The sequence below is a fragment of the Panulirus ornatus genome, chromosome 17 (assembly GCF_036320965.1).
Source record: "Panulirus ornatus isolate Po-2019 chromosome 17, ASM3632096v1, whole genome shotgun sequence".
Classification (NCBI taxonomy): Eukaryota; Metazoa; Arthropoda; class Malacostraca; order Decapoda; family Palinuridae; genus Panulirus; species Panulirus ornatus.
In genome coordinates, this window is record NC_092240.1 from 10092501 (window position 1) to 10102500 (window position 10000).

At 40.0% G+C, this 10000-nt stretch overlaps 1 long non-coding RNA gene across 1 annotated transcript in view; it reads right to left on the reverse strand.

Annotated features, from left to right (window-relative positions):
• LOC139754560 (uncharacterized) overlaps positions 1-10000 on the reverse strand; it is a 625282-nt gene that overhangs the window by 317692 nt on the left and 297590 nt on the right. The window lies entirely within an intron of this gene.

Consider the following 10000-nt stretch of genomic DNA (forward strand, 5'->3'; position numbering starts at 1 on the left):
AAACATTCGACCTATGTGAGAATCATTCGACCTATGATACGTGAGAATTGTTCGACCTATGTGAGAATCATTCAGTCTATGATATGTGACAATCATTCGACTTATGTGAGAATCATTCGACCTATGTAAGAATCATTCAACCTATGATATGAGAATCATTCGACTTATGTGAGAATCATTCGACCCATGTGAGAATCATTCGACCTATGATATGTGAGAATCATTCGACCCTATGATATGTGAGAATCAATCGACCTTTGTGAGAATCATTCAACCTAAGATATATGAGAAACATTCGACCTATGTGAGAATCATTCGACCTATGATACGTGAGAATTGTTCGACCTATGTGAGAATCATTCAGTCTATGATATGTGACAATCATTCGACTTATGTGAGAATCATTCGACCTATATAAGAATCATTCAACCTATGATATGAGAATCATTCGACTTATGTGAGAATCATTCGACCCATGTGAGAATCATTCGACCTATGATATGTGAGAATCATTCGACCCTATGATATGTGAGAATCATTCAACCTAAGATATATGAGAAACATTCGACCTATGTGAGAATCATTCGACCTATGTGAGAATCATTCAACCTAAGATATATGAGAAACATTCAACTTATGTGAGATTCATTCGACCTATGTGAGAGTCATTCGACCTATGATATGTGAGAATCATTCGACCCTATGATATGTGAGAATCAATCGACCTATGTGAGAATCATTCAACCTATGATATATGAGAATCATTCGACTTATGTGAGAATCATTCGATCTATGTGAGAATCATTCAACCTATGATATATGTGAATCATTCGACCTATGTGAGAATCATTCGACCTATGTGAGAATCATTCGACCTATGATACGTGAGAATCATTCAACCCTATGATATGTGAGAATCAATCGACCTATGTGAGAATCATTCACCCTATGATATGTGAGAATCATTCGACCTCTGATATGTGAGGATCATTCGACCTATGTTTGAATCATTCGACCTCTGATATGTGAGAATCATCGACCTCTGATATGTGAGAATCATTCGACCTCTGATATGTGAATCATTCGACCTCTGATATGTGATAATCATTCGACCTCCGATATGTGAGAATCATTTGACCTCTGATATGTGAGAATCATTCGACCTCTGATATGTGAGAATCATTCGACCCTATGATATGTGACAATCAATCGACCTATGTGAGAATCATTCAACCTAAGATATATGAGAAACATTCGACCTATGTGAGAATCATTCAACCTATGTGAGAATCATTCGACCTCTGATATGTGATATGTATATATCCAGGACGGTGAACGGTAGGGCTGTCATGTTAGCAATCAGCCACGCACGTCCGGCTCTTGCATATCAAGTAAACAATCGAACGAATAACCACATGCAAATTCGCAGGCAAAGCCCAACCCTCTCTGTTATTTTTCTCCACTTAATTTGAATATTGTTTGTGTAAACCTGACTTTCATTTTTGAGAGATTATCCATTACACAGCCCTGTGAGAGATTTAGAGATTAGCTGCTCTATAATCTTCTGTTATTCATTTGTTTATTTGAAAGCTAAGTAAATGACGTCTTTATGTTTAAGTACTCAATGGTAATTAGTTTGTGGAGTCTTATTTTTTTTCGGTCATTATTGATAAGGATTCAGTAGCATTGAATACAAAGGGGCTCTGCTCATTGTATCACGCAAATCCATCGTTCAAATCATAAGCTTATATATGTTGCCGTCATATCTGAATTAAAAGGGGTCTGATCCCATGTACACAATCATCACTGATCGACAAGGGATTTGATCTTATACGTTATCAATACTAATCTTCAAATGTCATTTGACCCTATATGTGCACTGTTTATATGACCTAAAGGGTATTGCCACGTATATACTACTCATTGTTAAAAGGTTTTTGACTCCACAAAACACCTAATGTCAAAGGTTTTCGCACTATTCGACCCCAAGAGTTAGGAGGTTTAAAGGTATTTGATCCTAAGAAATTTGGCGGAACTGAAGCTCCTTTTTTCTACTGGTGACCACTTTATGTTATCATAGGTTAAAGATGATTATGGTGAAGAGAGGAAATGACATATTCGTTCATTTAACATCACTTACGAGTGTTTTACTTAAAGGAATCGTTTCAGAAAAAAACAATAATGAAAGGAAACATAGGGCAAGCAAGAAATATATCACTCGTAAACTGTTGTAACCTTTGTTTGGTGGTCGGGAACGCTAACCGCTCCTTGGCTATGATCATAGCCTACCCGTTAACGTTCCCGACTATAAAGCAAAGGTCCTGGTTTCTGGTTTCGAATCCTGGCTGCTGGAGGGTATCATGTGTTCTATGAAAGTGCGCGTTCGTATGAACAAAATTTGTATATAATATATATATATATATATATATATATATATATATATATATATATATATACATATATATATATATATATTTTACTTTGTCGCTGTCTCCCGCGTTAGCGAGGTAGCGCAAGGAAACAGACGAAAGAATGGCCCAACCCACCCACATACACATGTATATACATACACGTCCACACCCGCAAATATACATACCTATACATCTCAACGTATACATATATATACACACACAGACATATACATATATGCACATGTATATAATTCATACAGTCTGCCTTTATTCATTCCCATCGCCACCTCGCCACACATGAAATAACAACCCCCTCCTCCCGCACGTGCGCGAGGTAGCGCTAGGAAAAGACAACAAAGGCCTAAGATCTCTGTAATATATAAATATCAGGGATTAAGGCTGCAGAAATCGTGTCAAATGAAGTGCGTGAAGAGTGGCAGAAATCATTCCACTGCAACAACACATGTTGTCTACCCAAAAAGAATACAGCTGTATTCCACAATGTGTCTACTTCACACTGTGCCTCAGGTCACATACCATTCCTGCTTCATAATATGTTGTAAGAGAAAAGGAAAACGTGTAAGAGTTCTTGTATGCTGTTTCACTCCACCGTAAGTCATTATCATTTTCAAAAACTTGAAAAAAAAAAAGAAGAAAAATTATCTGGATTTCAGTGAATAATAATTCTATGCTGCCGTTGTCCCAGAATAGAGGCAAAAAAAAAAAATAAATTGGTTATCAGTAAGAAGTGATGTGGCAAATATATCGTTCACTCACACATGGATGGCAACTTGCTTCTTAACCTTATAACGCCAGTGAGTTGCCATATGTCAGAATTTTACGTATGACTCTAAGGTGCAATGTCACTTCACGCTAAAGTTACAGTGAAACGAAAAATGTCAGTTGTATCCAAAGACGTTTTTTTTGCCATTTAGTGGAAACGAAAAACGTCAGTTGTATCCAAAAACTTTTTTTTTTTCTCTGCCATTTAGTGAAAATTGGTCTGTAACCCAATTTCCAGATATTTTTCTGCCACTGTTCGGTTATCCTATTAGACATACGAAATTAGAAAGATATCCCAATTATAACTTATAAGTGTTCTTACTTATACTTTCTGCTTATGATGATGCTGAAGTGGTTTACTTAATGTTACAAAGTGGGAGTTAATTGTCTTAAGATTTTACTTTTTGGGGGGCGCAATTATCCAAAAGTGCCGTACCAGTAAACACGATTATACTTATTTTTTACTTACGATGCTGAAGTAGTTCACTTTCACATTGTTGTGTGAGTTAATAACAATAAAAATTTCTACTGTATGGCTGCGATGATTTTGAAAATTTGTGAGATTACTGACTGATTTCGAACAAATTTCCATGTAAAAGAATTAAGGTATCCTTTACAGCCAGACTTTGCACTCCGTTTTCTTATTCCTACGACAATAGATGACTAAAGAAAATGGGAAAGACATTAGAGAGATAAAAATGGGTTATATAATATAAGAAATAGGTGAACCACATCTGGAACCCATAAAAACCTCACCTAACTTCCCATAGGAGGCGAAAATGAAGCTTATGTCGCTCTTTTCCTTGAAGTTATATGTTTGATACTGCCTTCTCGCCTACACTGGCTATCGTTAAGAAAAATAAGGGCTTTAAACAAACAAAAGGCATGATAGACGGCACAAGTCAACGTAGCAGACTTGAATTCTACTGTAAACATCTTCGATCATCTATATTATGGAATCGGATACATTGTTTCGTTTGTATTTTGATATGGGCTTCGATTACGTATGTCATTGTGACGCCGTTTATAATATAAGACACACGTAATACTAGGATTTTTTATAGGATTGGATAAGACATAGTGGCACTAAATGGATATACCTTTCATTGTATCAGAACTTTTAATTGACAAGTTAAATCAACGTCTTTTTCTGGGATCATGAATAACATTCTCAGTACGAAGCAAAAATTAGAAGCTCACGTTGGTTCGATTTTAAAGATTCTGCGACACAGTTCAGTACTTACAAAGTTAGATCTTGCCGAAATGGCAATCCATGAATAGTACAGAGTCAAAAAACTCTCTTTGGTGATCTATAAAGACTAAAGGTAATGACGCAAAATGCCTGATGTATTTTTAAGAGAAGTGTTCTAAAGACAAAACTTTCTTTTTGCAGTAGCACTTGAATATTGAAACTATCATACTATATATATATATATATATATATATATATATATATATATATATATATATATATATATATATATATATATGTATATATATATATCTTTCTTTCTTTCTTTAAACTATTCGCCATTTCCCGCGTTAGCGAGGTAGCGTTAAGAACAGAGGACTGGGCCTTTTTTGGAATATCCTCACCTGGCCCCCTCTGTTCCTTCTTTTGGAAAATTAAAAAAAAAAAAAAAGAGAGGGGAGGATTTCCAGCCCCCCCGCTCCCTCCCCTTTTAGTCGCCTTCTACGACACGCAGGGAATACGTGGGAAGTATTCTTAATCCCCTATCCCCAGGGATAATATATATATATATATATATATATATATATATATATATATATATATATATATATATATATATATATTCTTTGCGTTAAGTTTCAGGGGAAACAATATTGTTACAACTTAATCCAGATGTTTACTCTCCTCACAAAGAAAATAATGACGTTTACATGAGGAAGACAGAGAACTAGCGGTTTGATTTGGCCCACGACTGGGATGTCTGGTTAAAGAAAAGAAAAAAAAAATGGAGTTTGACTTGGAAAAAAAAATATAATTCCACTAAGCAGTTTTTAAAGCTATCACCGTGCTTCTGCACATTAGCCTTCTAGTGTCCCCGTTACCGCTGTCGTTTATTTCTGGTGTTTTTCTCAAAGTATATACCTGAATTTATAAAACATCGACTTTTGAAGGTATTTATGGTCTAAGCATTCACTACGTCTGACGGTAACATATTCCAGTGCTCAACAAACCTACAGGAAAAGAAGCTAATTCCCTACGTCCGTATTACATTAATTACTAAGTTAGGTTAAGTTAGGTTAGGTTAGGTTAGGTTAGGTTAAATTAAGTTAGGTTAGGTTAAGTTAAGTTAGGTTAGGTTATGTAAGGCTAGTTTAAGTTAAGGCTAAGCTCGATTAGATTAAGTTCCTTGCCTCGATAGTATCCGTTTTCTCATCATTAAAGTTTTCTATTCTACGCTCCAGCAAATTTCATGCAAGGTGTCTATACGGTTTCTTGCAAGGTGTCTATACGGTTTCTTGCAAGGTGTCTATACGGTTTCTTTGCAAGATGTCTATACGGTTTCTTGCAAGGTGTCTATACGGTTTCTTGCAAGGTGTCTATACGGTTTCTTGCAAGGTGTCTATACGGTTTCTTGCAAGGCGTCTGTACGGTTTCTTGCAAGGTGTCTATACGGTTTCTTGCAAGGTGTCTGTACTGTTTCTTGCAAGGTGTCTATACGGTTTCTTGCAGGGTGTCTATACGGTTTCTTGTAATGTGTCTATACGGTTTCTTTGCAAGGTATCTATACGGTTTCTTACAAGGAGTCTATACGGTTTCTTTGCAAGGTGTCTATACGGTTTCTTGCAAGGTGTCTATACGGTTTCTTGTAATGTGTCTATACGGTTTCTTTGCAAGGTATCTATACGGTTTCTTACAAGGTGCTTATACGGTTTCTTGCAAGGTGTCTATACGGTTTCTTGCAAGGTGTCTATACGGTTTCTTGCAAGGTGTCTGTACGGTTTCTTGCTTCGATAACACCCCCTTTCATCCATAACCACCTTTATTCTATCTTCCTTTCTTTTTAAGTATCTTTATTCTATCTTTCTTTTCTTTTTACTCAGATTCTCCTCTGCTTCATCCTCAGCGTCCTACGGACTTTCACGTCATACTAACCATCCAGGGAACGAACCCATTCGTTACAAGCATTCGTTATATGATAGACGTTACGAATTCCCTGATGTGATATCTGGTCGCCACTCGTATTTTTTTCACAAGTGTAGTTCATGACGACATATTAACTGCATAGGTGAGAGTGGGGTCAGTTGTATATATATATATACCTTGCGGTAACAAGAATCGTACACGTACTTAGCATGTTTAAAGATGTTAATGTTAATGTTAACGGGGGGAGAGGAGGTGACGACACTGCTCATGTTAACATAGGTAGCAATGCTGCCATGTTCACGGAGATGCTAACATTAACAGCATGTTTAAAGATGATGTTAATGTTAATGTTAACGGGGGGAGGGGGTGACGACACTGCTCATGTTAACATAGGTAGCAATGCTGCCATGTTCACGGAGATGCTAACATTAACAGCATGTTTAAAGATGATGTTAATGTTAATGTTAACGGGGGAGGGGGTGACGACACTGCTCATGTTAACATAGGTGGCAATGCTGCCATGTTCATGAAGATGCTAACATTAGCATGCTCGTGGAGATGCTATTGCTAGCATGTTTATGGAGGTGTTCATGCTAGCATGTTAGCGGAGGTGGCAATGCTTGCATGGCAACGAAGGTCGTATGGCTACCATGTCAACAAAGCTAGGCAATGCTACTGTGTTAAAGGAGGGTGGCAATGCAACCGTGTTAACTAGGGAGGTGGCTATGTTAGCAACGGCAGTAGTAGCAAAGCTACCATGTTAACAGAGGCGTTGGCAATATAACATGTTAAAGGTTGTGGCAGATATACTGGTATGTTAACGGAGATGGTGGCAATGCTAGTATGTTAACAGAGATGGTGGCAATGCTAGTATGTTAACAGAGATGGTGGCAATGCTAGTATGTTAACGGAGATGGTGACAATGCTAGTATGTTAACGGAGATGGTGGCAATGCTAGTATGTTAACGGAGATGGTGGCAATTCTAGTATGTTAACAGAGATGGTGGCAATGCTAGTATGTTAACGGAGATGGTGGCAATGCTAGTATGTTAACAGAGATGGTGGCAATGCTAGTATGTTAACGGAGATGGTGGCAATGCTAGTATGTTAACGGAGATGGTGGCAATGCTAGTATGTTAACGGAGATGGTGGCAATGCTAGTATGTTAACGGAGATGGTGGCAATGCTAGTATGTTAACGGAGATGGTGGCAATGCTAGTATGTTAACGGAGATGGTGGTAACGCTAGAATCTCAACGGAGGCGCCACTTACTCGGGGGTCAAGTCATCACCGAGTTCCGAAAGCGCTAACGGAGTGAGTGAGATCTCGGTGGAAGACGTTAACGGAGGCTTACGTGTTGAGAGATGTCTCCTGCTGGGGGAGGAGATGTGGCCACAGTAAACCATCTCTCTCAACGTCCTCCCAGCCGTGTCTTCCTCCTCCATACGGTGGTGGGCCATTAATGGTCCAATTATCGTAAAAGTTTTATGAAGAGAATTTGCCCCCGACATTAACCTCCTTTGACACTGTACTAAACGGCCAGGTCTGGATTTCCTCCTCCTCCATCTCTCTCTCTCTCTCTCTCTCTCTCTCTCTCTCTCTCTCTCTCTCTCTCTCTCTCTCTCTCTCTCTCTCTCTCCCCTACACACACTCTCACTGCCGCCCGCATGTTCAGAGAGAGAGAGAGAGAGAGAGAGAGAGAGAGAGAGAGAGAGAGAGGGCGACGCGTGTTCTCTTAAGGCAGGCAAGTCGGAATCCCTCTCACTTTGACACGGAAAAATAATATGATTTTGCCTGAGGGAGGGGGTGTGTAATGGTGGGCCATAAGGGAGCAGCAGCAGTATTCCCTCATCGACCCCAGAGGGAGGAGGGAGTCGACAGTCTCGCCTACGAAGACAGGATCACCCTGGCGCCTTCCAGCTGGCTAGGAAATAGGGACGAAGAGAGGAGAGGACGTCATGAGTCCCCTGGAAATAGGGACGAAGAGGAGAGGACGTCATGAGTCCCCTGGAAATAGGGACGAAGAGGAGAGGATGTCATGAGTCCCCTGGTGGAAAGGCTGGAGAATTCTTGAGAAGATGGAGGGACTTTAGGTGGAGATGGTACGTTCTTAAGGAGATGGGAGTTTGACCTGCTGGGAGATTACCAAGCCTTTGTCCCCCTCGAGTCTGGCGGCGGCCTGGGTGATGGGACTACACTGGCAAGGTGTGTGTCCGCATGACGGAGACAGATGGGTGATCAGTGGGAGTTCATAGGTGGACGCTCGGAGGCCAATGGGGACATGGAGGAACTTGCTAAGACCAGAACGGTTTTCTATGACACGAAAGGGAGCAGTCTTCCACCTATATAGCTATCTATATCTATAACCTGCGCTGGCGGTATAGTAACGTTCACCGTAACACAGTTCATAGTGAAGAATAAAAGAGTTGTGCGAGGGTGTAAGTCGTCGAGTGTGATGTGTGAGGTGGAGAAAAAGCCTGTGTGTGTGTGTGTGTGTGTGTGTGTGTGTTTGGGGGGATGACTTGCTGCTGGTCTCGGTGAGGTGTAGGAACGTGCTCACAAACACGCCCTTTCTAAAGTACCAAGACTTTATGGGATTTTAAAGCGATCCTTGGCGGGAGGTGGGAACTCTCCAGCAAACACCAAGCAGCAGGTGTAGGGGATGGGTGGGTGAGGATGTCAGAGTGTGGTGAGGAGGAGAAAAATGGAAGGTGTCTTGCATAAACAAGAGTCTACATTGGATCGTCAGAATCCCACGCGATCAAGGGCTTACTTCGCACGTCAACAGACACTGATGGTGGTGGGTGATGCCACTTCACTGGAAAAACAAATACTCAGTTCACTGGAAAAACAAATACTTAAAAAGATTAATTAAGAGTCTTCTTGATGGTCATGTGAGACAACACTGAGGACTGTAGAGGGGGGAAAAAAAAAAAGGAGGAGAGGAAAAGAGGGAGGTACATTCCACAGCCATGGTGTAGGAGGCAGCTCGAGTAAAAGTGAAGATGGTAATGACATTCCGTAATGACGAAGTTGTCATGTGATGGATTCAGCTACGTCGTGATGGTGTCGTTGTACCAGTACAGTGACGACGACAGTGTCAGGGAGGGAGGGAGGGAGGGAAGGGACGGAGGGAGGGAAGGAGGGAGGGAGGGAGGGAGGGAGGGAGGGAGGGAGGGAAGGAGGGAGGGAGGGAGACACACTGCTGGCGATGAACTTCCTAGAAGCAGCGTCGAGGTAAATACTAATATAGTGTGTGTGTGTGTGTGTGTGTATCAGAGAGAGAGAGAGAGAGAGAGAGAGAGAGAGAGAGAGAGGGAGAGAGAGATTATGTCTTCATGATTGCAACACACACACACACACACACAAACACACACACACACTCATCCAGTTTGTACCTCCTTCGTGTATATATATATATATATATATATATATATATATATATATATATATATATATATATATGTATATATGTGTATATATATATATATATTGAAGAAGAAATGATGGCACCTGAGCATCAGATCCAGCCTCCGTATCACACACTGTTTATATGATCAAAAAAAATCTCAAAAACATTATATATAAACTGAAGAGTCAAGAACTCCGAGGCAGTTTTGGAATCTTAAATATCTGGGAACGATATGCGTGATGATGCACAAGCGTAAACTAAATAATCTGAAAAGGCATT